General features: G+C 40.2%; 1 protein-coding gene and 1 long non-coding RNA gene across 5 annotated transcripts in view; one reads left to right on the top strand and one right to left on the bottom strand.

Annotated features, from left to right (window-relative positions):
• The window catches only part of HAS2 (hyaluronan synthase 2), a 55,238-nt gene extending 27,454 nt beyond the window's left edge, over positions 1–27,784 (bottom strand). Inside the window, exons 1-4 of one of the 3 annotated variants that reach the window (XM_072774359.1) lie at positions 27,568–27,784; positions 27,163–27,336; positions 4,081–4,215; positions 2,601–3,194 (exon numbers count right to left, since the gene is read on the bottom strand). The gene's annotated coding sequence lies outside the window, so the exon portion shown is untranslated. Of the gene's footprint in view, positions 1–2,600; positions 3,195–4,080; positions 4,216–7,605; positions 7,673–27,162; positions 27,337–27,567 lie in introns of those variants that run through there. The other 2 variants (XM_072774360.1, XM_072774358.1) reach the window with 2 other exon arrangements.
• On the top strand, positions 2,957–14,074 carry LOC140603781 (uncharacterized). 2 transcript variants are annotated; one of them, XR_012006772.1, is made up of 3 exons: positions 2,957–3,210; positions 10,178–10,337; positions 13,642–14,074. It is a non-coding gene; the product is annotated as an uncharacterized lncRNA (long non-coding RNA). The 2 variants fall into 2 exon arrangements; XR_012006771.1 differs by having other exon boundaries at positions 10,178–10,236.
• Positions 27,785–27,841: the final 57 nt, after the last annotated feature.

Below are 27,841 nucleotides of genomic sequence, written 5' to 3' on the forward strand. Positions count from 1 at the left end.
CCTTCGGCCTTGGGAGTGATCCTGGAGTCCCGGGATCGAGTCCCACATTGGGTTCCCTGCAGGGAGCCTGCTTCTCCCTCTGCTGCCTGTGTCTCTGCCTCTCTGTGTGTCTCTCATGAATAAATGAATAAAATCTTAAAAAAAAAAATTAGTTTCATGTACAATACAAGCAACTCAGGTAATACGTTTGTTAATAAATCTACAAGACATTTTGCTATTCCTCCAATTCAGGAGGAATACGTAACAGAAGTGAATAGAAGGGTTCATATTCTAATTCCAGTGCTGTCATTGAGAAATGTTGACCTAGAATTCTGAATACTTGTCCCAAAACTGAAAACTCACACATGACATAACTACTAAAATAGGCACTTTAAAGAGTTAACTTCTATGGAAAATCGAAAATAGCCAAGTAGTGAAAAGACCTGTAATGAATATGATGAGTACTAAAAATGTAGTATCAATCAATAAATGATAAAAATAAAAAGGATAAAAAATGCAGTATCTCAGTACTTTAAGTAACCTTATTTAGCATCTAGAAAAGCGCAGCCAAAATATAATGAATGAATCAATCTGCACACATTGGAATGAAAAGAAAATGGTTAGATTTTAAGTATTCCCTTCAGTCCTGTTTTGTAAAATTTAAAACCCTATCTACAAACAATCTGACGGGCATAAATATCTGTCCCTAGCCACATCTACGTAAATACACATTTTAATTTTAAACCTCTCCCCACTGAATGTGTTTGAATACGTGTTGACCTTTTAAAAAGTTTAAATCAAAAAAATATATAAATAAAATACAATAAAAAGTTTAAATTGCCTTTCTAAAAAAAAAAAAAATAATAATAATAATAAAACTTAATCCTGTTTAACGCTTCCAAAGGTACATTATCCTCCTCCTTCACTGCAAAGAAGAAACCTGCCTGGGGGAGAACAAGAGCTTGACATCCGCAACGGGCAGAGAACTCCCCCGCCCCGCCCCACACCCCTCGCCTTCCGCGAAGCCCAGCTACCAACACCCTTCGCTTTACTCCCAACCCAGAGCTGAGAGTCTATATATACTCAGGCCTCCAGCTCGGGGAAGCCCTTCGGGGCCAATCAGGGCTCCCCGACCTATTGCGTCACACCTCCCCCCAGGGCGTGACGTCAAAGGCAATCCCTGGCCAGCCACGTGGGTTGGAGCGCGGCGTAGCTGGGCGGCCGCTCGGGAGACGCCGGGCGGCGGCGGTGCCCAGGCCGGGGACGTGGGCAGGGAGGGGGCGCGGGCTCCGATGCGCACCCAGGGGCACGGCGGCCGCGGCTCGCTCCCCGGGGGCGCGCGGGGCGCGGGGTCCCCTCCTCCGCGGGGGGGTTTGGGGGCTGGAGGGCGAGGCGCTGGACCCAAGCGGGTGTAATAGGACCCGGGGCTCGGGAGCCCTCCCAGCTCCGCCCCCCGCTCCCTGCCCCGCTTTCCAGCCTGAATCCTCCTTGGAGTGTCCCCGCCGCAGGGGCAGGCTCCCCGCCGCCGCGCCCGCACAGACCCTCCTTTCACCCCCCGCCCCCCTTCACGGGGACCGGGATCCGAGCCCTCGCTCCCGCCCGGCGGCCTGACGCACTCCGCCCGGGGTGTAGACTGTCCCCATCCCGACCCAGCCTCCGGCTCGCCTCCCGCCGCGCCCCTGCTCCCAGCTCCGGGCCGCGCGCCGCGGCTGCACCCCGAGCCCCCCGCCCGCCGGGCCCCGCGCCGCCCCCGCGGGCAGAAGCGCCAGCGTGCTCGGTGCCACGTCGGAGCCGGCTCCCGGGACCGTGCCGCCGCCCGCGGGCCCCACGCACGCCCTGCCCCGGGACCCCGGGACCCCCGCCCCAGCGCGGCTTCCGGAGCCCGGCTGAGCCCGCGCGGACCCAGCCTGACGCTTTCTGGGGGTCCGGAGAGTGCAAAGGAGGGGAAGCCCGGGGAAGTGGGAGTGGCCGAGCGAGGCCGGTAGCTGCGAGGAGGTGGCGAAGGACCCTCCTTCCCGGGGGTCCCGGCGCTCGGGAGCGGGGAGCCCGGGCCGCGTTAACCCTTTGCATCCAAGTAAGCAGCGGGTCCCCCCCCCCACCCCGCCCCTTAGAAGCAAAAGGCGCCGGGCTGTTCCAGGTTTGTCCTCCCCACGCAAAGTGGGGGGGCGGGAGAGGGGGTGGGAAGGGATGGGAAGGAAGGGGCAAGGGGGGAGCCGCTGCGCGGAATGCCTTTTCCCTGCACAGTGGAAATCCTTGTTTCCTAACTTGGGAGCCCCTCTGCGGCTCCGGAAGGCGAGGAGTGGAAAACTACATCCCGGGACGTGCAGGCTGTCCCAGGCGGAGAGGCTACCTGTGTCCCCAGAAAGGCAGCGGACTGCTGGCGAGCGCCGCAGGGATGGGAAAAGACAGGGATGCACCGCCAAGCCTGACAGTGATCTGAAATATCCCCTGATTTTCAGGCTGCTGGGCAATTGGCAGACCTCAAACTTTTCTGTCGAAAAACCCAGCTTTACAGTTTTTTTTTTTTTAATTTTTTAACGCTGATGTGGATCATTTCTTCCCTCTCCCTGGCCTATTCGGGGGGCCCTCCTGGTTCACCGTCTCGCGCCAGTGCAACATACCTTGTTCAGCTCTTGGTCATAAAGTTGTCCTCAGCCTGTCTGTGTGGTCCCGGAGGGTCGGTGGCGGGCAGTTTCCAAAATTGAGGTAATAAGAGATCAGATGAATTTGAGACGACCGGCCAAAAAAAATAAAAAATTTAAAAACAACATTTAAAAAGGATGGGGGAGTCTTCAACGTTTGGTTCTCCCCCACTTCAAAAGGAAATTCCACTACTATTCTTGTTAAGGTCTCCGTCGCACTTCAGTCTAATTCTTAAAAGAAAAATCTGTGCTTTAAAAATAAATTAACTTTATTTTTATTTTATTTATTATTATTTTATATATATATATATTTTTTTTTTTTTTCTCGCTCCAGTTTCCCCCTCCCCTGATATCGGAAAGTCTCTTTTCTTGTTCGTATCAAGAAAAGCCCGGTGAAGACTCAGCAGAACCCGGGAAGCGCAGAATTAGGAGAAAGTCTTTGGCTGGGGCTGGTTCAAGTCCCTGGTTCAATGGGCTGCGGGAAGCCAGGACTGGGTGGGTAATTCTTTCCAGACGTCTTGACTTCTCCTTCCTCGCTGTTGTTGCTTTCTGCCTCCTCCAAGTTAAGGGGGTCTTAACAAGAGAGCCGGTGGGTGTTTTAATAGGGCGGAGGAGGGAGGGGGCTGGGGGGAGTGGAGGAGGGAGGTGCGGACTGGGGAACCCGCAGGGGGAGGGAACTGGGAGCGCGCGCGGGCGGGCGGGCTGGCGGGCGGGCGGGCGGGAGGCGGGGTGGGGGAGAGGAAGAAAGAGAAATTGGCCATTCAAAGCCCTCTCTGAGCTAGAGGCCGGTTCTAAACTCCAATGAATTCAATTAACTTGATTGCTAACGTGTGCAGAGAAAGGCCGTGCGCGGATGCTGGCCGGCACCTGATTCCCTCCTTCCCTCCAGCGGTGGAGCGGGGAGGCCGCGCTCTGCAGACATCCCCGACCTCCAGGCTGAGCTGCGAGGATTCCCTCTTCGCGGAAAAAGTCCCCGCACCTTTTAGCTAATTTGCTTTCAGGCCAAGTGGTGCCCTTAGGCTAAGTAACAGCCCGGGCGGGGGTGGGGGGGGGGAGATAGCTGGGGAGGGTGTGTGTGTGTGTGTGTGTGTGTGCACACCTGGAACCTCGAGAGCCGGCTGCGACTCTAAATAAAATCGGCTACAGGTTAACCCTTTCTTCGCAGGAGCTCGGAAGTTTCTGGGCTGTCCTGTGTCACAGCCCCTCTTACACAGACATTCCCATGGGTGGGGGGGGGGGGCGGAAAAAAGACGAAGCAGTTAGACTTTTTCCCATCACTTGACCCCCTAACGTAGAGATACGCAAGCAGCACGCGTTATAAATGAAACGTAAAATAAAAATCGTGCCCTGGAGACCTCGAAGGTAGCGCGGTTAGAAAAAGCCATTTCCAAGAGAATGACTTAACTGGCTCTTTGCTTCTTGCGAGCCTTCTGAGAAGCTAACGAGTCAAAATGCTTACTTTTGCTTTGAGACGCTCTTTTCTCCATCCTTTTTTCCAATGCCCTAAAGCTGGGAAGAGTTCCTTGGGCCGGTCACCCTTTTCCCCCTCGATTTCTCTTTGGGCCTGATCACTTAAAACGGACGGTAGGTGGCACTGTTTAGGAAAAAATGAGAGGGAGTTTACAAATTCACTAATCTGGCCCTCGACGGTTCCGCTATCATTATTCTAGGGTAAAAAGAGATGTCTTTATTCCCTGCCCTTGCAAGGCATCCCTGGTATTTCAAGGTATCTTCTTTGGGTCTCGGCTAGGCTTTGCAAAGTGGGTTCTTGCTGCTTATCACGCATTTTGGACAATAACGAACAAGGCGAAAGAGAAAAGTCGAGTAAACTAGAAACGATGCTTTTCAACAAGTCACGCAGGGTGTGGTGTTAGGGGATGTGCTTAGAGGTCAAGAATTTTATTGCGATACCAGGTAGTCAGCCAGGGCCGACCTGCAAAGTACCACGCATTTCCGCCACCTCCCCACCCCCCCACACACACACACCCCCACACCCCCCCGCGGCGGTTACACCTCTGGGAAGCATTACCCAGGTCTGATGACTTCACACTGCTCTGGGGAAACCCACTTACTAATTTTCCCCTACAAACCTTCAAGGCTTCAGCCTTTGAACACTGCCTTAGGTGATTCAACTCTTGAGGAACTGGCTTAGATTTCAGAGCACAGTTTCATCCCATTTAGACTCCTGTTTCTTGAATTTTAGTTGTATGGTAGTTTTATTTATTTATTATTTATTTATTTATTTATTTATTTATTTATTTATTTATTTATTTATTTTTATATATGGTAGTTTTTAAATGCTAACTTGTAACTTAAAATATGTCATCTAACTTATGTACTCTTGCATATAATATGGATTAAGCTTATTTAGGGGTAGTGTGAAAATTGTGGGTATCAAGTGTCTAGCTGTGGGACCCCACGGGAACACTTAACCTCAGCTCTAAATTTCAGGGAATATTATATGTAATGCAGGACTGCAGATTCTTGATTAGTAGCATTTAGCTGTCCCTGTGCTGATAGTTCCAGCAATGAGAACATTTAGTAAAGCTGGGTTTCTTTATTAAACAAAAACACATTTGTTGTTTGTCCCTTGTACTTATAAATTCATGGCCCATTAAGAAAAAGTAAAATGTTGCCTGACTATGAATGAATATAAAAGCTCATTGCACATCCATCCATTTCTATCAGTTCCCCCTACCTCAAGAGAATAGGGAAGAGACTAGTACAATTTAAAGCTAGACATGAAAGTTCTTGAGAGCAGACTATTATATACATCAGATTTTCTTAGGGACGATCCCGGATAAGAGAGACCTGAAATTCAAACCCAATCTTTGATGTGGCATTGTGAGCCGTGGAATCTGTATTCACCTCACTAGAAGCATATTCACCTCACTAGACCTTTATTTCCTAGTAGATAAATGAAGAAAATACCTGCCTTACACAGTTGTTATGATGATACAGTTTGTTAAATTATATTAAGACCTTAGTATAGGCCTAAAGTCTACTCCTAGGTAATGTAAGCCAATGGTTCTTCATGTAACCCAGTGGTTTCCAGTATAACCATTGTGGGTATTCAAAAAGTATTCATACCCTTCTCCTGACTTTCTATTCTTTTTTTTTTTTTTTTAAGATTTTTTTTTGTTTATTCATTTGAGAAACAGAGCACTCAGAGGGAGAGGCAGAGGGAAAAGGAGAAGACTGGCTCCGCTGAGCAGGGAGCCCAAAGTGGGGCTCCATCCCAGGACCTAGAGATCATGACCTGAGCCAAAGGCATCCAGTTTACCAACTGAGCCACTCAGGTGCCACATCCTGGGATCGAGTTTCATGTTGGGCTCCCCACAGGGAGTCTGCTTCTCCCTCTGCCTATGTCTCTGCCTCTCTGTGTGTCTCTCATGAATAAATAAATAAAATCTTTTTAAAAAGTATTATATGACTTAGTCTACACTTTGAAAGGTTGATGCTCAAAAGGACCTGAGATTAATGATTGTAATTTGATTGACAATAAAATCTCCAAATACAACCATCTGGATGATTTATTAAAAAAAAAAAAAAAATAGAGGGATGCCTGGCTGGCTCAGTCAGTAGAGCTTGTGACTCTTGATCTCAGGGTCATGATTTCCAGCCCCACATTGGGTGTAGAGTTTACTTAATATATTTACTATATAAAATTTATATATATAATATTTTTTAATTAAAAAGAAAAAATGCCTTGTATTTTGGAACTTTACCTTAAATCACTGAATAAGCAGAAGCTTTACTTTCATATTGTTGGACTATTTACTTTTTAAAAATTACCTCCAGACTCCTATGTATTTCAGATTGGAAGGGGAACAAATTCTTTTACATAGTTTAAAGGACACATTTATCACTTGCATTTTTCTGACAAAGATTACAGAAAAGGACTATTTATCCTACTTGATTTAAATGCCAATAATTTCTGTCAACAAGGGCTTACAATTTACATGACAAATCAATAAAAGCAGAAAGTGCTACTCAAAGGGAAGCCTATAGTCTAATTGTCCTTTGAAATTTTAATAGTCTTTTTTTTTTTTTTTCTGGTACAAATTCTTTTATTTACAGGAAATAACACACAAACTTACAGGAAATAACACACAAACTAATAGTCTTAATCATAATGTCTAAGCGGAAGATGTTATAATGTCTTTGTCCACAAGCAGATGCTAATAGTCTTAATTGTGGAATTAGAGTAAGTAGTCACATTATTTAAATAATCTGCCTTGGAAATTTCAACTCCTGAAAAGATCTGAACTTTCCAGCTTTTTAAAATCTTTAAAAGGATAGTTTAATTTCTAGAAGCTAATTTATTTCTTATTCCTTATTCCTGTTTATTATAAACAAATTTATTTCTGACTAGTTGTTAAAGTTTCTAGGTAGAGGGACCTTTTTGGTGTGTAATTTTTAAAAAAGTGATTCTGTTCCCAGAAAAGTAAATATTCATTCAAAAGTTTTCATACAGTTTCAGAGGGTTCACAGAGAGCTTTCCCCAAAACCTATTCATGGAGGAACGAAAAATCTCCTTGTCCCAAAGAAGTATTATTCAGTCTTTGGAAATACTACAACTTCTTACTTCATTGTAAAACACACCATATAGTTAAAGGTTGAAAAAGAAAACAAAAGGGGGAAAAAAACGAAATGAGCCTTTTATTTTCTCTATTGATTCACACTAATTTTCTTTTGAAATCGTAAGTTTGGGGGGAAAGGAAATCTCAAATTAAAGGAACTTTAGGCATTTAGGAGAAAGCTATTCAAAGGGAACAGAAACCTAGAAATACAAAATATTTCAAGAATCCATTACATCTAGCCTTCCTCAGGCATTGAGACCTGATCTTGGATTTTTAAGAAAACAACAGCATCCAAAATGATACCAAACTTTCAGGATAAAAAAGCCTGCCTTCAAATACAGGTGGCTGAAATCTTTGGGAGGAAAAACCCTGAACCCATTCAGTAAAGTGAGACTTCCTACCTTTATCCAAAAGAGGTGTTAGCTCCAAGACCCAATTAGCCGAATTACCATTCCAATGGCACCTGAGGGCTGGTACTGCCGCTATCATCCTAAAAATACCTTAAGAGGTGTGACTCCATGCATTGCATTAGTCACTTCCTGCCTACCATAGATATCAGGATAATTTTGGGAGTAAAACCAAGTAACTGTGAAGCTATTCGAAAGAACTATATTTTTCTGAATTATGCAAATATTCTTCCCCATAGCAATATTTTTCTAGTATTTTACAGTTTCAGAGGGCACCCAGATCTCTGTGGCTTTGAGAACTTAGTAGGCCGTGGTTCCATCTATGTATTATGCCAAAGCCAAGAACCAGGACACATTTTGATTTGGGTCCTGACTCACCTCTTGCAAATAGCACCTGGTGTTTGTTTGCACCGAATTTGTCAAGCTTCTAATTAAGCAATTTGGGAAGTAGCCTTATTGTTTGTTTTGAAAAGCCCAGTGTCTCCCAGAGTCTGGGGTGAAAAGAACTGTTAAAACCCTCTGAAAGCGTGGACTGAGGGTGGCCTCCACTGCAGTTACCAAGCTGCTTTTAAAAAACACAGATTCTATGCCCAGACTCCAGACCTACTTCATCAGAATCTATAGCAGCAAGTCCTGGGAACATGCCTATTTTGAAAAATTGCCCAGGTTATTGTTATGCCCTCTGATGCTTGGCAACTTCTGCTTTCGGGATGTTGTAGATGAAGAGATCATTTCCTGGGCTTTTTACACATTGCTCTTTAAGATTCGATTTTTGTCCCTAACTCTACTTGGATAACAAAAAAATAGAAATGCCTCTTTTGCAGAATACAACTGAATTGTGAATTGAACGAATTTCTCTTTATAATGACAGCATCTTTGTATTGATGAGGTTTATACAGTCAATACGGTATCTGCTTGCATCTGAATCCAGTGATTTCTACCACAAGTGAGGCGATATCAAGTAGAAAAGTGAGAGCTCTAAACTCACCCTACCTGTTTGGGGAAAAACTGTATAGTCTGGGCAAATTGCTTAATCTCTCTATGCCTCAGTTTCTCTCTATGTAAAACAGGCATTGTAGTAAAATTGGACCTTAGAAGTTCATGGGGAAAGTAAATAAAATTATCCATCTTAAACTCTGAGTGAGCAAGCAATTTTAACTATAATTACTGTTGTCACTGAAAACACTATTATGTTGAAAGAGCAGCACCCAAGAACTTATTCCCTCGTTGTTATGCTTCCTGCTCCTGTATATTCCTGGATTTGCTCAGAATTCACTTTTTTTTTTAAGATTTTATTTACTTATTTAAGAGAGAGAGAGAGCACGCACACAAGCAGGGGGAGGGGCAAGGGGAAAAGCAGGCGCCCCGCTGAGCAGGGAGCCCTAGTGGGGACTCAGTCCAAATGAAGGCCCTTGAATCATGACCTGAGCCAAGGGCAGATGCTTAACCGACTGAGCCACCCAGACACCCTATTTGCTCGGAATTCAAAACATTTAAAAACTGGTCAAATCTTGAAGATTTTAAAAGCTGTAAATTTGGTTTTAAATTCCTGAAAAAGGGACACCTGGTTGGCTCTGTGGTTAAGCATCTGCCTTGGGCTCAGGTCATGACCCCGGGGTCCTGGGGTCAAGTCCCACATTCTCCCTCTGCCTGTGTCTCTGCCTCTCTGTGTGTGTCTCTCATGAATAAGTAAATAAAATCTTAAAAAAAAAAAAAATTCCAAGAAAATCCTTTTAAGGTACTGAGTACCAGCAGTAAGTATGCAGTTCATAAAGAATTTGCTATGTAAGTATTCACCAAATCCACCCATATTATAAGAAGCCCATGTATGAGAATTAAAAGCCAAATTTAAAATACTTATTTGAAAGAATTGAATGTTCTTTTTCTTCCATGATATATTTACCGAAGGAAGCCAGTTTAGATGGGGCATCTGGTTTTCAGCACACCCTTGCTTTACACCTATGTTTCCAGCTGAATGTTCTGTGGTGCTGAGAGGTCAAGTGACTTGCCCCAGGTCACACACAATGAGTCAGTGATTCAGGGCTAATTGAATCAAGGATTTTTATGCCCGGGCTCCTGGCAAGTTTCTTTGGTGGGAGTGTCCACAAATAAATGGTTAACTGAGATAAATATTTACGCTTCTGCTTTTAGAGCAAAGAAAAGGGATACATTTGCTATTTTCTTGCATCTTTATTAAATTTAAATTTCTAAATAAAATTTTAAAAATATTTCTAAATATAATAACTCAAACATGGCCTCCCAACCGTCTTCCAAATAGAAAAATTTATGATGTGTAACTAACTATAGTGAATTGGAAGTATCGCAGGAGAGTTTATCTTTTGGAAATTCTGGCCAATTTGATCTACTCTCTGTCATCACTCCTCAGCTTGAGTTACTGTGTTCATTGTTGCCAAGTATCCGTTCTCCAAAAGTGTATTGATTATCTCCTATGGGCTATTCTACAGTCTTGCCACTAGCATTTGCAGGACTCAGCCCAAGAGTACTAAGTATATCTAAATGCCTAATATTTATCAATCGAACTGACTTCTTTCTTTCCCACTTCCAGCTTCATCCTCTAATGTGATGGGTAACCGGACCGACAGGAGTTCATGAGTTCATTCTTTGGTGAGAAATTGCACTAGGGTGACTGTTGTACAAAGACTTTTATTTGCAGCAAATAAGGAGATCACAGAAGAGCTTCCAAAGGCATTCCTCCCTAAGAGAGGGTGAGTGAGTTCCTTTTGTTTAGGGTTAGGATGAGTTTTTAGACAGGGAAGCCCTGTCATTGTACGAAGAGGCAGGCATAGGGTCGCACATACACCTTAAGAAAACATGCCTAGGGGGATCCCTGGGTGGCTCAGCGGTTTGGTGCCTGCCTTTGACCGAGGGCGCGATCCTGGGGACCCGGGATTGAGTCCCTCATCGGGCTTCTGGCATGGAGCCTGCTTCTCCCTCTGCCTCTCTCTCTCTCTCTCTCTATCATGAATAAATAAATAAAATCTTTAAAAAAAAAAGAAAACATGCCTACATATACATTGTGTATTATGTAAATGAGGCTGAGGCTTCTCCTTGGGTGGAGATTTTAGTAATATAATGAGGTGAAGGTAATGGTGGGTCATTCCACATGTCACTCCATGGTCTGTCTGCACAGGCCCTACTGTGGTATAGCTCAGAAGGTCTGGGTGGGCTGGAGATCTTGTCAGGACAGTCACCATCACCCGAGGGGTGGTTTCAGGTTTCATTTGCCCGAGTTAAGAGGTAAGCTGGCAAGAAGAGCTTAAGGAAAAATGTGGGACAAACGTGAGTACAAACAGGTGAGCAATAAATGTCAGGTCTTGGGGTCTAGCTGGTCACAGTGCTTTTTTTCTTTTTTTTTTTTTTTTTGGTCACAGTGCATCTTGAATATGCATTGAATCTCAGCTTACACATCCAAGTACATCCACAGTTCCCGACATCAGGCTCCACTGTACTATTCTTTGGACCCCTGCCCTTCAGACTGAGGTTAGAAGATTCTGCTAGCCCTGGAAATTGGCTCAGAAATAAGGCCTTTCATGCTTGGATCTAAGGGTGGTACTGCCAGGAGCCATACCAGTCTTGCCATCGATGCAAGACTAAAATTTCTACCATGCAATCTGAGTATATATATCATTCTCCTAAAATATCACCACTTTCATTGTCAACTCAGCAAAAGTCCAAATTCTTAGTCTGATCTGGCCTTAAACTTTCCAACTTGATAGCCAACTTTTCCATTTACAGTGTTAAAAAGAAAACTGCAGGTCAAAATGGTGTCACCGGGGCAGCCCAGGTGACTCAGTGATCTAGTGCCACCTTCAGCCCAGGGCCTGATCCTGGAGACCTGGGATAGAGTCCCATGTCGGGCTCCCTGCATGGAGCCTGCTTCTCCCTCTGCCTGTGTCTCTGCCTCTCTCTCTCTCTGTGTGTCTCTCATGAATAAATAAATAAAATCTTAAAAAAAAAAAATGGTTTCACCTAAGCCAAGTTACCAAACCTGGGCTTAATACCCAACCTAATTACAATTTCGACTTCCCCCAGAAATGTAATTCTTGATGAGTCAGTCAGGAATTATCTGATCAGCACCAATGAGGTAATCTATCATATTGTCCCTCTCTATCCCCCCCAAAATGAGGTAAACTACCTAATAAGATCCCCTGCCCTTCTCCCCAGGGGAATGTGACCATGCCTGGAACAATCCTTTCTTTCTCTGGTAACTTCTCACCCCAACCTCTTTCCTATAAAAACCTTTTGTACACCTCCTCAGAACTCCCCTCTGCTTGCTAGATGGATGCTGCTCCCTGATTCATGAATCACTTAATAGAACCAATTGGTCTTGGGGGCACCTGGGTGGCTCAGTGGCTGAGTAACTGCCTTTGGCTCAGGTAGTGATTCCGGAGTCCTGGGATAGAGCCCCACATTCAGGCTCCCCACAGGGAGCCTGCTTCTCCCTCTGCCTGTGTCTCTGCCTCTCTCTCTCTCTGTGTCTCTCATGAAGAAATAAATAAAATCTTTTAAAAAAATTAGATCTTTATATTTACTTATTGTTTTTTGTTCTTTAACACCAGTGTACCCACGGTAAACAAGTTAGATCATGTTTCCATCTCAGTAACTTACTCTATTTCTCCTTTCTGCCTAAAATACTTTTTCTGTTTCTGCCTGGCTTGATATTCTTATTCATCTCTCCTTATCCTTTAGGAGACTCCACACTATTCTTTCCATCAGACTTATCCCTTACTAAGTCTCTAGTTGTATGTTTAGACTAGTTTTGGTTGTGAGGTGTTGAGGACTAGTCCTCTGCCACTCACTTTCTTTCAGTTCTTTGAAAATATCTTTATTGTCTTTGTAGAAATTATGCTTATTTGTTGTAAATGAATCATACCACAATAGATGGCTTAAGAGGCTACAAACTCAGAAATGTTGCCAATTTTTTCATATAGACTCATGGATCGATGTATAGAAGTTATGCAAGAAGAACATTTATCTTTGTACCTTTTCTTTTTGATTGATAAAGAGATCTACATTAGTCTTTTTAAATAACTGCTTATTATTCTACGCTGGCAATACTTTACAATTTATTTAATTGATCTCTCTTGCTTCATTGTTTTCTTTATCTTATTCTCTGTTATCTATTATAAAAAATATTATAAGACATGGTATTGTACAATTCATACAAGATCCAATCATGTACAATTATCCCCTTGGGATAAATTCTTAAAACTAGAGATTCTTTCATGTCAGAGCATGAAAAGTGATACAAAAGTGCCATTCAGGGATCCCTGGGTGGCTCAGAGGTTTGGCGCCTGCCTTTGGCCCAGGGTGCGATCCTGGAGACCCGGGATCAAGCCCCACATCGAGCTCCCCGTGGGGAGCCTGCTTCTCCCTCTGCCTGTGTCTCTCCCTCTCTCTCTGTGTCTCTCCTGAATAAATAAATAAAAACTTAAAAAAAAAAAAAGTGCCATTCACTTTTGTATCTCTTGGAGCACCTGATGTGAAGTCTTATAATAAATAGATAGTAAATCAATATGGGCTACATAAGTAAATTCATTAATTCGTTAGTGATTGGCTACTTAATATCTATATATATACCTGACCTAATGCAGTACTGTAATTGGATGTTCTGGGAGGAGCCAATCTGGATTTATGCTACTTATTTACATCGACAAAAACTTCAAGAGAAAAAAAAGGAGATAATAAAGTTTAAAATCAAAAGAACTAGATACATGTGCAGTGACACACTTCCTTACCTATGTTTTTGTTTATTTGTTTGTTTTTTAAGATTATTTGAGAGAGAGGGGGAGAGCAAAAACACCAGTGGGCCTAGGGGCAGACTCCCCACTGAGAGGGGACCCCACGCGGGGCTCTGTCTCATGACCCTGAGATCAAGACCTGAGCCAAAACAAGAGTCAGAAGCTCAACGGACTGAACCACCCAGGCGCCCCCACTACTTGTGTTTATTTGCTATTCCCAAGGATGCTCTGAAAAGATAAAGTTGATGTCACTGCCTCTATTTTGCAGGTGAAGAACCTGAAGTAGGATGGAAGAAATGATTTGCCCAAGGTGACCTGCCTTGCGGAAGGAGCCCCACACTATGTTTTTCCTCCAGTCTCGTGTTTTCTCAAATCCACCACTTTGCTTTTTAACCAAATGATGGTTTTCCACCATTTCATCTTAATGAAGAACTCTGCCACAGGCATTGTCTTCTTAGAATCACTCTGCAGGTGGTCTCTCCTTTTGCCAATGGAAAGATACAAATTGGAAGAAGGAACGATCTTCTGTTTCTTCAGTGCCTCCAACAGACCAGCTACACCTGAGGGTGACTTTGCTTTTTCCAGTTGGTGAAGATGGCAAGTTTGCTGAAAATCCTGTCACTTGTTAAGATAAGGCAGGAATGTGTGCTGCCTAAGTAGGTGGTAGTTTTTAAGTAAAAACATGTAATTCATTTTAGGAAGGGACGGATTCTGTCCTATTCTTTGATTAATCCCTAGCATCTAGCACACTGCCTGGTACGTGTTAGATCCTAAAAATATACATATTCCTATAAAAGGAGGGAAGGAGCAAAGACAAAAGGGAGTCTAATGCTGATATCTTCTACAAAATATTATTCTTTAACAATAACTGTCATTGGCTTATTTTTATTTTGATAGATGAAATTTTAATCATCCCCAAACATCCACAGTAACTGACCCAAGTAAGATTAAATCAGTCTTCAAAGGTTCTTTGTTCTTTTATCTCTCTCCAAATACTCCCATTTATATTTTGAAATATGGGCTCTAATCTAAAAGGCTAAGAGTTTTTATTTTGGGGGGAAATAGTGACATTTGGATCCTTAGGGGAAATAATTGTGGTTTAAAAATAGTTGTTTTAACAAATTAGCATAAATCATCCTTATTCTAACTTTCACAAATATTCCTATTCTTCGTAGAGTCTAACATAAAAATGTTTTCTGTGGCTATAGAAATAATATCAAGTCGAAATAAATATGTAATATATAATATGAATTTATATAACAATATAAACATTATATATATATAATATATATATATATAATGTATTCAGATCTATATAAATTCTTTCTTCCCACCTACACATGCATCCACATTCTTTAAGTAAAGTGACCATAGGGACGCCTGGGTGGCTCAGTGGTTGAGCGTCTGACTTTGGTTCAGAGCATGATCCGGGAGTCCCCAGATCGAGTCCCACATCCAGCTTCCTGCATGGAGCCTGCTTCTTCCTCTGCCTGTGTCTCTGCTTCTCTTTGTGTGTGTCTCATAAATAAATAAATAAAATCTTAAAAAAAAAGAAAGTGACTATAGAGGGAGAATTTACTCGGCAGTCCCGATTTCAAATATTCTAAACCTTTATTCACTTAATATATATCACACCAGGGGGGATCCCTGGGTGGCGCAGCGGTTTAGCGCCTGCCTTTGGCCCAGGGCGCGATCCTGGAGACCCGGGATCGAATCCCACATCGGGCTCCCGGTGCATGGAGCCTGCTTCTCCCTCTGCCTGTGTCTCTGCCTCTCTCTCTCTCTGTGTGGCTATCATAAATAAATAAAAATTAAAAAAAAAAATATATATATATATATATCACACCATTCATGCAAGTCTTGAGTCTAGGTGCAAAAGTGGTGTCAATACTTACAGCTGATAGAGATAACGAGCTCAGACCAGATAATAAGAAAACTCATTTGCATAGATCAGTCAGCTGAGATTAAGTTATGCGACAGCACAAAAAAAAAAACAAAAAGACCCCAAATCACAGTGATTTAGGAAAGCAAAGGTTTATTTCTCACTGTCTTTGTGTGATTGACTGAGGCTCTGCTTCATGCCTTTTTATTCTGGTGTCTAGGCTGAGAGAACAGCTCCTCCCTGGGACGTTCAAAGGAAAAAGAGAAGGTTGCAGAGGAGGCTGGATTCTGCTTAGAAGCGCCTTTGCTCATAACTCATTGGTCTAAGCAAGTCACATGGACAAAGCTGACATCAAATGAGTGGAAAGTATAATCCTCCCGGAGGGAGGGCCCCTCCTAAGGGGCAGGACCTATTGGGAGAGCAATGGCACTTTTGGTGCAAATGTACTGCATACTTTTTTATGTTGTACAGTAACGCCCTCTGGTAAGTTCTCCCAGCTAGAGTTGCCGAAGTGATTTTTTGTCTACCACTTTCCAAATTGAATTAACATTCAAGTTGTTATAATTCTATACATTTCTCCTCTATGCATTTCTCAAACCTGATCTCCCCTCTGTAACTCACCTACCAGTCCATTGTTCAGATTCTTAGTATTTATCAACAGATTTTCTGATCATAAATTAATTCCATATATAACCACCAATGTGAAGTATGCAAAATGCACAAATCTAAAATGTCATTTTTCTGGGGCACCTAGCTGGTTCAGTTGGTAGAACTTCTGGTGCTTCATCTTGGGGTCATGAGTTCAAGCCTCATGTTAGGTATAGAGTTTATTTTAAAAAAGAATCAACTGGATTTAATGAAAACTTTTTAAAACATCGATGTAATAAAAATAGGTCTTTTATTTTCACAGATATAATTGGATGATGAATAGAACATATGAAACCAGAGATAAAGATAAGTCCAACTATGTTTTTTAAAGTCCAATTATAAAGGCAATATAGGAGACTAAATATATTAAGTTTACTTGGATAAAAAGCCAGATTTCCATTTTGGCTATCACACACACACATACAAACACACACAGAACTCTACCATTTTTTTTCTCTAAACACATTTTCAACACACCAAAAAGACAAGCCAAAAAAAAAAAAAAAAAGAGAGAGAGAGAGAGAGAGAGAGAAAGGGAAGAAAAAAGTTAATAGAAATTTGGAAATGGTAGCTTACACACCAAAGGAAAGCCACGATAACAATTTAGTATCAGTTGCAACTTTATTCTATTTAGTAGCAAAATTGAAGGTTCTTCTATTTTTCCTATATTTTTTATTTGTTATTTATTGTGGCAATTAACAATATTAATAATATCCTTTTTTGTCTCTTAGGCATATAAATTTGTAAATCAGTAGTAGTAGTAAAATGAATTAGTAACCGGTGGGATTTTAAGAACACGTAAATGAATCTAAGTTAACATGTAAGAATTTTTTAAAAATTTCTCTCATACTTACTTAGATATTTTTTTTCGTTTCTAAAGCAGGCATGTAGAACTATAAATTTCCCTCTCAACACTGTTTTAACTACTCCCCACATGCTTTGATGTGCTATATTTTTATTTTCATTCCATTCGGTATATTTTCTTATTTACCTTGAAAGTTCCTCTTTGACCCATGGATTATTTAAAAGTATGTGGTTTAGTTTCCACATGTTTGGTGATTTTCTTTCCTTTCTGTTATCAATTTCTGGTTTGATTCCACTGTGGCTGAAAACACTCTGTATGATTTCATTTCTTTTAAATGTTTTGAAATTTGTTTTATGGCCCATGATATGGTCCATCTAGCAATATCTTCTGTGGACACTTGAATATATTCCATTTTTGGTGAAGGGAGTGTTCTATAAATGTTGATTAGATTCTGTTGGTTGATAGTGTTGGTGAATGGTACTGTTTTTCTGATTTTCTGTTTGGTTCTCCCAGTTGTTGGCAGAGTGGTATTGGAAGTTTCTAACAGTGTGAATTTGTCTGTTTCTCTTTTCAATTCTATTTTTTTTTTCCTTCACAGATTTTGAAACTCTGTTGTTTGATGCATGCACATTTAGGATTAATTTTTTTTAGATTGATCTTTTTATCATTATGTAATATGCCTCTTAGTAAATGGTAATTTTTATTGCTTTGAAATCTACTTTAGCTGATATTAATACAGCTACTTCTGCTTTCTTTCACTGTTTTAAGGGTTTTTTTTTTTTTTAATAATAATCTCTACTCAATGTGGGGCTCATAGACACCACTGAGATCCAGAGTTACATATGCTTCACCGATTGACTCACCCAGGTGCCCCACTTTCTTTTAAAGTTTATATGATTTATCTTTTTCCATTTATTTACTTTTAACTTACCTGTGTCATTATATTGGAAGTAAGTTTCTTATAGAGTGCATATACTTGCACCATGTTTTGTTTTGTTTTGTTTTTTGTTTTTTACCTACTCTGCTTATCTGTATCTTATAATTAGTGTATTTAAGCCATTTACATCTAATATTATTGATATGTTCGGGCTTAAAGTTCACCATTTGAAATTTTCTTTTCTTCTTGTTCTTTCACTTCTTTCTTTTTTTCTTTACTTCCTATGGATTGCTTAAACTTTTTTTTTAGGGATCCCTGGGTGGCGCAGCGGTTTGGCGCCTGCCTTTGGCCCAGGGCGCGATCCTGGAGACCCGGGATCGAATCCCACGTCGGGCTCCCGGTGCATGGAGCCTGCTTCTCTCTCTGCCTGTGTCTCTGCCTCTCTCTCTCTCTCTCTGTGACTATCGTAAATAAATAAATAAAATTAAAAAAAAAAAATAAATAAAAAATAAACTTTTTTTTAAATTCCATTTTGATTCATTTGTAGTTCTTTCAGTTTATTGCTTTATGTCTTTTATAATGGTTGTAAATACTACATTATATATATATGTAATTATCACAGAATACTGAAGTTGAAATTTTATCAGCTTGAGTGAAATGTAAAAAAACCTTACCTCCCTTGATGTCCCTTTAACTTCCACGTTTTATAATTGCCATAAACATTTCCTCTTCACAAATAGATCTTTTGTGATAGTCCCGCAGGTTGCTAGGGCTCTGTTTTTTGTTTTTTTTTTTCCCTGTCCATATTATTTCTGTTTTCCAGAAACAGACTTTTCAAGGTCTTCTTTGGTTTGTCTTATAGATAATTTCCAAGGTTTTTAGTTGTACTTCATAGAAGAAATAAAGAAAAGTATATTTTCTCTATCTTCTTAGAAGTATAAGCATACCCTACTTTTGGCAATTATTGTGATTATTTTTTTTTAAGATTTTATTTATTTATTCATGAGAGACAGAGAGAGAGAGAGAGAGGCAGAGACACAGGCAGAAGAAGAAGCAGTCTCCACACAGGGAGCCAGATGCAGGACTCGATCCCAGGACTCCAGGATCACGCCCTGGGACAAAGGCAGGAGCGAAACCACTGAGCCACCCAGGGATCACTGTGATTATTTTAATGAATTATACTTGAATGAACACAACATTGTGTGTATCAGGGGGAATAAATGGATGTATAAAAACTAACATTGTTTGAAATAATGGCTATGAAATTAGGTATGGATGATAAGCTATTGAAAATATTGAAGGTTTATGCATTGAGATCATGTTCCAAGTGTTTCTAGAGTTCTCATTCTAAGGAAACCAAAACTGGAAATTATAGAAGTTGCATTACTGATATAGCTCATAAAAGGTAGATGGCACGGATTATTTGACTTATGCTTCTTTCTCTTCTCCAAAATGCCATAACTATACATCAAAAGACTGACAAATTAATGTGCATTTATATACAAAGTTAAATTAAAATATAATATTTATTTAATTTTTTAATACTCTACTTCTTAAGTCTTAATTGGGAAGGACAAGTGAGATAGGAATTCTCTAAATGCTGCTCAAATTTGATTTCTTACTGTTAAATGTATCCCTTTCAAGTAGCTCAACTGAAAAAATTAAGTTGTTCTTTAGAAAATTTAGATTTTTTTCCTACAAGACCTAGATCATTATAGACTGAACTGTAAATGGCTTTGAGAGCTAACTGAGAAAAATCCACCCAAAGAGCAATTTTAACTTAATATGAATGTATTTGTACTTACCTTTTGAAATATTCATTATATGAGACCTGGTCCTTATTTTGCACATGGGTGCATGCATGCAAGCATCACACACAGATGCACACACACGAATATGTTTCATAAAACAAAGTTAGCTATATCCTTGCACCTGCAACTTCTGGGTGGTAATAACTTGAATTACATTGAAACCCATGTGATGGAGATGTTAATTTCTCTACTCTCTTTGGACAGTGGAACAGATGCTGTCTTAAACTTCAAAGGGACTTGACTACTTTCTGAGTTTCATTAATGAACAACAACTTTTCACAGCCTGGATAAAAAAAAAAAAAAATCTAGCAAAACATACAAAGGAAAAAGGCCAATGAGGAATCCATCAGTCTTTTCCTTCTGAAATGTTTTTTAGGAATAGAGAGGAAGTCAAACTCAAAACATTTGATCTTTCCCAGGAAACGGGACTGCACTGTATTTATTGCTTTTCAAATCTGACAGTTCATCCTGTGGCCTCACATCATGGTAAGGGACCCAACTGTATGAGAAGATGTGCTTGGGGAGATAATTTGTTAAAGAGTTTGATAAAAAAAAAAAAAAAAAAGAAAAAAGAAAAGAAAAAGAAAACCCAGTTGGTGATAAATGTTTTTATTATTTTTTTTTCTGTACTATCTTATCTAATTCTGGCTGTTGAGGTTAGCTCAGTAATGCTTACAGTTTGAAGAGAATAGACAAAGAAAAGAATAAAGACTCAGTAGTTTTTAGTATTCAGATAGAGTCTGTAGGTTCTGAAGAGAAGAAAGGAGGTTGATTACTGTTCTAACCAAAAAAAAAAAAAAATAGAAAGAAAGAAAATCTTCAACTCTTAGAAAAATTTTAAATTAAAAAAAAGAAAAAATTTAAATTTCTATAACATTGATATGTTAGGGATTTTATTAAAAAATCAAGATTACTTATTTGTTAGTTTTGTACCCATAGTTACAATTTTTTTCAGGAGAAACAGATAAAGGTTTGGGTTCTAAGTTTACCAGACATGGATTGGAATACCAGCTCTACCATTTAACAACTGTGTCATCTTGAACAAGTAACTTAACATCTTTAACCTTTTGTTTTTGTAAAACTGATGTGGTAACAATGGCCCATAATCTCTTAATCAAAACTCAAGATCAGCTATGTTCTGGAAATTAGAAACAAAATATAATTTTTTATGTATAAACATTTTTTTCAAAAGATTTTACGTATTTATTTGACAGAGAGAGAGAGAGGAGACAGCACAAACAGGGGGATGGACAGAGGGAGAGTGAGAAGCAGGCTGCCCACTGGGCAGGGAGCCCAATGTGGGTTCTGTCCCAGGACCCCAGAATCATGACCTGAGCAGAAGGCAGACACTTAACCAACTGAGGCACCCAGGCAACCCTTTATGTATAAACTTTTATTGAGGAAGTGGTTCAATATAATTCAGATATTAACTAGACTCCTATTTAAGCATTCTTTTATGCACCATGAGTAATACAAAAATGAACAGAACTATCCTTGCTGTCTAGGAGCTTACAATTCTGTATAACAAATGCAGAAGACCAGAACACATTATAAGTTTCCCTAGTCAGAAAAGTCTATGGAAGCTCAGAGGGAGAAAATGAATTCTGATGGAATGGCGTGGCTCAGGAAAAATGATAAAAGAGGCAGTATTTGGACTTATTCTTCGATTTCATTAACTTTTCGTTATTTTTACTACCCTTTAGTCCATTGTGCATGTGTGTATGTGTGTGTGCAGTTTCCTTTCTCTTTTGTGAAAACTGCTACAGTACTCACTCACATGTCATTACAGATTCAAATCCTATGTAGATAGCACTCAAGTACTTTCATCAGCTAGATCCGACTTTAGTCTAAAACACCAAACACCATGATCAGTTGTTACAGGTGTTCCTAAATTAATTTTCTTATTCCTAATAATGATCTATGTTTTCCTTTTTGTAATGGCATTTTGGACATAGCTTTATTAAGGTATAATTTATTTTATTTTTATTTTTTTAAATTTTTATTTATTTATGATAGTCACACAAACAGAAAGAGAGAGAGAAAGGCAGAGACATAGGCAGAGGGAGAAGCAGGCTCCATGCACCGGGAGCCCGACGTGGGATTCGATCCCGGGTCTCCAGGATCACGCCCTGGGCCAAAGGCAGGCGCCAAACCGCTGCGCCACGCAGGGATCCCAAGGTATAATTTATATATTATCTACACTGATCTGTTTTATATGCACAATGCAATGATATTTTTTCAGATTTTATTTTTAAGTAATCTCTACACCCAGTGTGCTGCTTGAACTTAAAACCTCAAGATTAAGAGTCACATACATGTTCCACTGACTGAGCCAGCCAGGCACAACCAATTCAATGATTTGTTTTTTTTTTAATAAATTGACAGAATTGTACAACTGTCCTTACAATAAAGTTATAAAACATTTCTATCATTATAAAAAGATACAATTTGGAAGTTTTGAATAATAAAAGGTAATGCAGTGCAAATACTATATATTATCTAACAACCTAGTAATGTATATTAACACCCTCAGGGGATGTGAGACAGCACTCCATTATAAAAAAAAATATTAAATTTCTCCAGCGAATCATACTCATGTTTGTACTAAATGCAATGATGTCTAAAGATAGTTTTATATCAATATAAGTCAGATTTTTACCTCCAAAGGAGTTCAAGTCAAGTCACCCAATGAATAATGAAGCATTTTGAGTGCTCAGAGTTTCTTTTATTTTGGAATTGCAGAGAAGGTACTGTAGACTGAAAATACCTTATAGGATCACTGTGAGCCATAAAGAGAAAAGGTAGTAAGATGCTTAGCACAGCACAGATTACATAGTAGACTCAGTGTCTCTCTTTGAGCTTGTATTGATAGTTAATTAAAGCACTCTATTACAGTGTTAGATGCACTGTTTGTGTGGCCAGGAGACTTGATTCCTGGACCCTCTGTTTTGTTAACTGGTATGAGATATTGGGTAAGGGTGGGAAAATCTTTATTACTTCTGATGAATCAGGCACTGCTCTTAGCACTTTACATATGCTAACTAATAAATATTTATATCAACCTTATCTCATAGAAATCATCATCATCTCCCTTTTCATAGATAATAAAAGCACAGAACGTTTAAACAACTTGCCTAAAGTCACAGAGCAAGCAAGCCGTGGAAGCAATATTCAAACCCAGACATTCTGTCTCTAGAGCCCATTCTCTGAAACACCAAGCTCTATTTCTAAATATCATGAATATTGCTAACATTCTCTAGGCTCTGCTTTTCTTTCTTTTTTTTTTCTTTTTAGAATTTTATTTATTTATTTATTTGAGAGAAATAGAGAGAGAGAGAGAGAGAGAGAGAGAGGCACAGACATAGGCAAAGGGAGAAGCAGGCTCCCTGTGGTGAGCCTGATGTGGGACTTGATCCCAGGATCCCCAGATCACGCCCTGAGCCAAAGGCAGACGCTCAACCACCCCTCTCTGGCCTTTTACATCACAACAGTAGAATGTTTTGGTCAGCTGGAGTTTCTGAAACATAAAGATTTTTATTCGTCTCCAGTGCTCCCTGTTTCCTGGCTATCAGTAGTTCAAAGATTGTTTTAATTTTTTCACTGTCCTTGCTTTCTTCTAAATAGAGTGGAAGTTAGGCCAGGACCCTTTTCTTGTCTTTATAGCATCATAGGCTGGGGTATGGTGCCTGAAACAGGTAGAAATTTAGTATACATTTGACCCTTGAACAACATGGGATTGAATTGCAAGGGTCTGCTTATACATGGATTTTTTCAATAAATACAGTACAGTACTGTAAATGTATTTTCTTTTCCTTATGATTTTTATAATAACATTTTCTTTTCTCTAGCTTACTTGATTGTAAGAATATAAGTATAAAATACATATATAAAGTGTGTGTTGGGATGCCTGGGTGGCTCAGCAGTTGAGCATCTGCCTTTGGCTCAAGTTGTGATTCCTCAGTCCCAGGATCGAGTCCCACATGAGGCTTCCGCATGGAGCCTGCTTCTCTCTCTGCCTATGTCTCTGCCTCTCTCTGTGTGTCTTTCATGAATAAATAAATAAAATCTAAAAAAAAAAAAAAAGTGTGTGTTGACTGTTTATGTTATTGGTAAGGCTTCCAGTCAATAGTAGGTATTAGTAGGTAAGTTTTTGAGGAGTCAAAAGTTATTCCCGTATTTTCAGCTGTGCAAGGGGTAGGTGCCCCTAACTGCCACATTATTCAAAGTTCAAATGTAAATTTTTAACAATTAAAAAAATGTTTATTGTGCATTTGTGGGTGTCAGGCACTTTGCTGAGCATTTTTTAAGTTATTTATTTATTTATTTATTTATTTATTTATTTATTTATTTTTATTTGAGAGAGAGAGAGCACAAGCAAGGAGGAGAAGAAGCAGGCTCCTAACTGGGCAGAGAGTCTTGATGATGGGCTTGATTCCCAGGACCTGAGCCTAAGAGGCTTAACCAACTGACCCACCCAGGCACCCCTAATGCTAAACATGTTGTGTGCATTTTCTGACGTAGTTTGGGAATGTTAGTGAGGTCTGGAGCCAATGACCAAGAGAAAATTGAGTTGTCTTTGGTACAAAAAGGTGATTTTATTAAATAATGAGGACAGGGCCCAAGGACAGAAAGAGTTGCCCTGGGGTCTTGAGAAGTGGCCCATTATATACTTTCAAGTTAAGAGGGGTTTAGGGAAAGCCTAAGCCTCTCAGATATTTTGGAAACAAAGTTTCCAGGACCTTGAGGAGGCTAGCTTTTGTTAGGAAAAGATCATTTATTACTGTTCAGTAAAACCTTAGTCATGAGACCTTTCAGATATCAGTAGGCTGTATGCTTGAGGAATGATTGCCAACATGTATTTGGGGGATGGAGAGTGGGTAGAGATAAAGGTAGTTTCCAAAGGAAATTTTATATGTTAAAATAGACTTACAAGATCCTGGGGTTGGGCCCAGATTGCCTTTTACCCTTGGCAAAGTATTAACATCAAGGCTGCTGAGTTCAGAGAGGAATGTCTCTCTGCTTGTTTCAAGGACTTGTCAGTGGGCTGTGGATAATAAGGAAACTTAAGTTTTCTTTTGCCTTTGTTTCTCACATCATTTTTTTTTTTTTTTTTTTTTAGATTTTATTTATTTATTCATGAGAGACACAGGCAGAGGGAGGAGGCTCCATGCTGGGAATCCGACTTGTGACTCGATCCTGGGTCTCCAGGATCATGCCCTGGGCTGAAGGCAGAGGTAAACGGCTGAGCCATCCAGGCTGCCCTCCCACATCATCTTTTACTTTAATCCACACATCAGTCTGATGGGAAACGTACCAAGATTTGTCCAGAGAATTGGAAGCTTAGAGAGGCTGATATTATATCCAAGGACCCACAGTGATGGAAGGGGCACAGACTCATGTGGTCCACCTGCCTTGAAAACCTGTGGCAGGGGATCCCTGGGTGGCTCAGCGGTTTAGCGCCTGCCTTTGGCCCAGGGCGCGATCCTGGAGACCCGGGATCGAATCCCACGTCGGGCTCCCGGTGCATGGAGCCTGCTTCTCCCTCCTCCTGTGTCTCTGCCTCTCTCTCTCTCTCTCTCTCTCTAATAAATATATAAATCTTTAAAAAAAAAAAAAAAAAAAAAAAAAAACCTGTGGCATTGAGCACCTGGTTGAGCAGAAGCTCAAGGCCTTGACTCAAGGCCTGATCCCGGGGTCCTGGGATCAAGTCCCTAATCGGGCTGCCCGCAAGGAGCCTGCTTCTCCCTCTGCCTATGCTTCTGACTCTCTATGTCTTTTATGAATAAATAAATAAAATCTTAAAAAGAAAAGCCTTTGGCATCTTCAAAGTGTGATGAATTCATTTATAATTATTTACATGATTTTAATATGGGTCATAATTTTCCCAAAGTAAAAGATATTTTATGAGAATTTTTAATATAATTTTAAAATACCACTTTGTAAGGGATGAATAAAGGTGTTATTGTTTTAAGAACAGTTAAGAAATTAGGAAGAGTTCAAAATGTTCTTCAAGGAAAAAATTAAAAATATGATACCAATGTACATTGAAACATTTTTAATGTAGAGACATTTTGTAGAAATAGGAGTCTTTTTCCTAGGCTCTTTTTGATGTTTTAAAAAAAAATTATAAAGTAATCTCTACACCCAACATGGAGCTTGAACTCGCAACCTCAAGATCAAGAGTTACACGCTCCACCAATTGCACCAGGCAGGCACCCCTTCCTAAGCTTCTCTTAATCATTAAGCATTTTCTTTTCAAGTACTGCTTTTACAAAAAATGATTATCTTATTAAAAGCTCTTTTATAAAACACTTAAAAAAAAACTTTAAAGCTTAAATAAGCTCAAACACATGTGAACAATACAGCTTTCTTGTCCTCTCCCTTGTTTTCAAAGCCAAACCTATGGATAAGGCTAGACTCTCCCAGAAGACACTTACTTAGTTAAACTCATCCAAAGAGTTAGGGAGTTCACACATATTCCAGTCAGCTTGCTATTAGACCAACTCTTGTGCTCAATGCATCAGGCTGATTCCTCCCAAAAGAAAAGACTAGAAACTACACAACTCTGAGAATAAGGTGGGGTGGATTCTTGGTGCTGATTTGCATGTCTCTACAGTACTGCTTTCAAATCCTTTATAATCACCCTTAAGGCAGCCCACTCAACCTGTTTGTTGTTTTAATTTCCCATCTCAAGAAACTAAACTGACTATATAGTTCCAGTAAGAGGTAATGAGAGTAAATCATCAACAAGAATGTAAGAAGGGGCAGAGCAAATGATTTCACAAAGGGCTGTTAGTTCCAACTAAATCAATCCAATGTGATCCCATCAAATGGGACAGAGGCTTGCCAGGTTCCCTACTTAGGGAAATAAAAAATGAAGCCAACCCTGCAGGCGAGGAGTTCTTAATCTAATAGAGATAAGCCAGAGAAGCCAATCTGGCAAGTCCATGCAATGTTGTGAGGGAGGTGTGGGTGGGTTGCCATGGAGTAGCAGAGGATGGGAAGACCTGTGACCTGTTGTATTTGGAAGGAAAGGGAAAGAGGGATATGGAAGGCAGTTGCTGGGGGAATCCAAGAAGACATCATGTGGGTCTCTGCATGAAGGTTGTATCTTGAAAGGAGGATACAATTTTATGGGTTGGGAAGGAAGAAGTATTCAAAATGAAATGAAGTACATGAGCAAGGGTAATGTCATGGCCGCATGAAGGACACCTTGTGCAAAGAAGAATGTCATTTGGTGGGGGTGTCCTTTTATTTTATTTGTTTATTTTATTTATTTTATTTATGTTTTAATTTTATTTTAAAGATTTTATTTATTTATTCATGAGAGACACAGAGAGAGAGAGAGAGAGAGGCAGAAACACAGGCCGAGGGAGAAGCAGGCCCCATGCAGAGAGCCCGACATGGGACTCAATCCAGGAACTCCTATATCACGCCCTAGGCCAAAGGCAGGTGCCAAACCACTGAGCCACCTAGGCATCCCAAGGGGGTGTCCTTTTATAAAAGAATGAAAAGGTCCCCAAGGCCCTAGCTCTTCTAACTCAAGATCTACAGTTAAATAATATCAAAATATTTGTGCATTTTTTTGTCAGTTATTTCATCTCCATGTGCTATTTTAATAGTTATTTAATTATAACTGTCAATAAATAGGTAAAATATATTGAGCATTTAATTTTACATTTTATCCTCAACAGAATACAGAGGAAAATGCTACTGTTATCTCCACTTTCCAGATGAAAAAATAGAACAAAGGTTAAGTGACTTGCCTTAAGTCCAAGGATAGCGAAAAAAATTAAGATTGCAAATTTAGCTTCTAGAGCCTCATGCCAACTCCTGACACATATGGAGTGCCCACGATATGCCAGACTCTTGGCTCAGGTCTGGAGTTACATACATGACCAAGCAACACAGTCCATGCTCCCTGGGACCTCTTCTTGTTCCTGAAACGATTTCAGCAGCTTAGTTTAGATGGAGCAAACATTTAAACAAATAAATAAATAAACAAACAAACAAATAAATAAATAATAAAAAGCCATTTATAAAAGGTTCCTTATTCTTAGCTACAATTACATATAATTAAGAGGTTAAAAAGAAGGAGAGGGATAGCTACTTGAGAGGAGAGTGAAAGAAAGAGGAAAAGAGGTCTGTGTTTCAAGGACAGTTTCACTTACCAGACTAGTAGGATTGTTGTGTTCATGATGGGACAGCCTGGGGGATAAAGAATAAACACCTGATAAATTGCAAACTACATATTTTAACATGCATTTGTCCATGTAATTCCTACAACAAACTTGTGAAATAGGTATAATGATCCCATTTTATAATTAAGGAAAATACAAGGATCCACTGGTAATTTGAGACCACATTGTATGGAATACCCTAAAAGTATGACATGACCATGCCTGCCTCTTCCCTACCTTAAATGGTAACCTCTCAGTTCAAACA

The sequence above is a fragment of the Canis lupus genome, chromosome 14 (genome assembly GCF_048164855.1).
Source record: "Canis lupus baileyi chromosome 14, mCanLup2.hap1, whole genome shotgun sequence".
NCBI classification, from domain to species: Eukaryota; Metazoa; Chordata; class Mammalia; order Carnivora; family Canidae; genus Canis; species Canis lupus.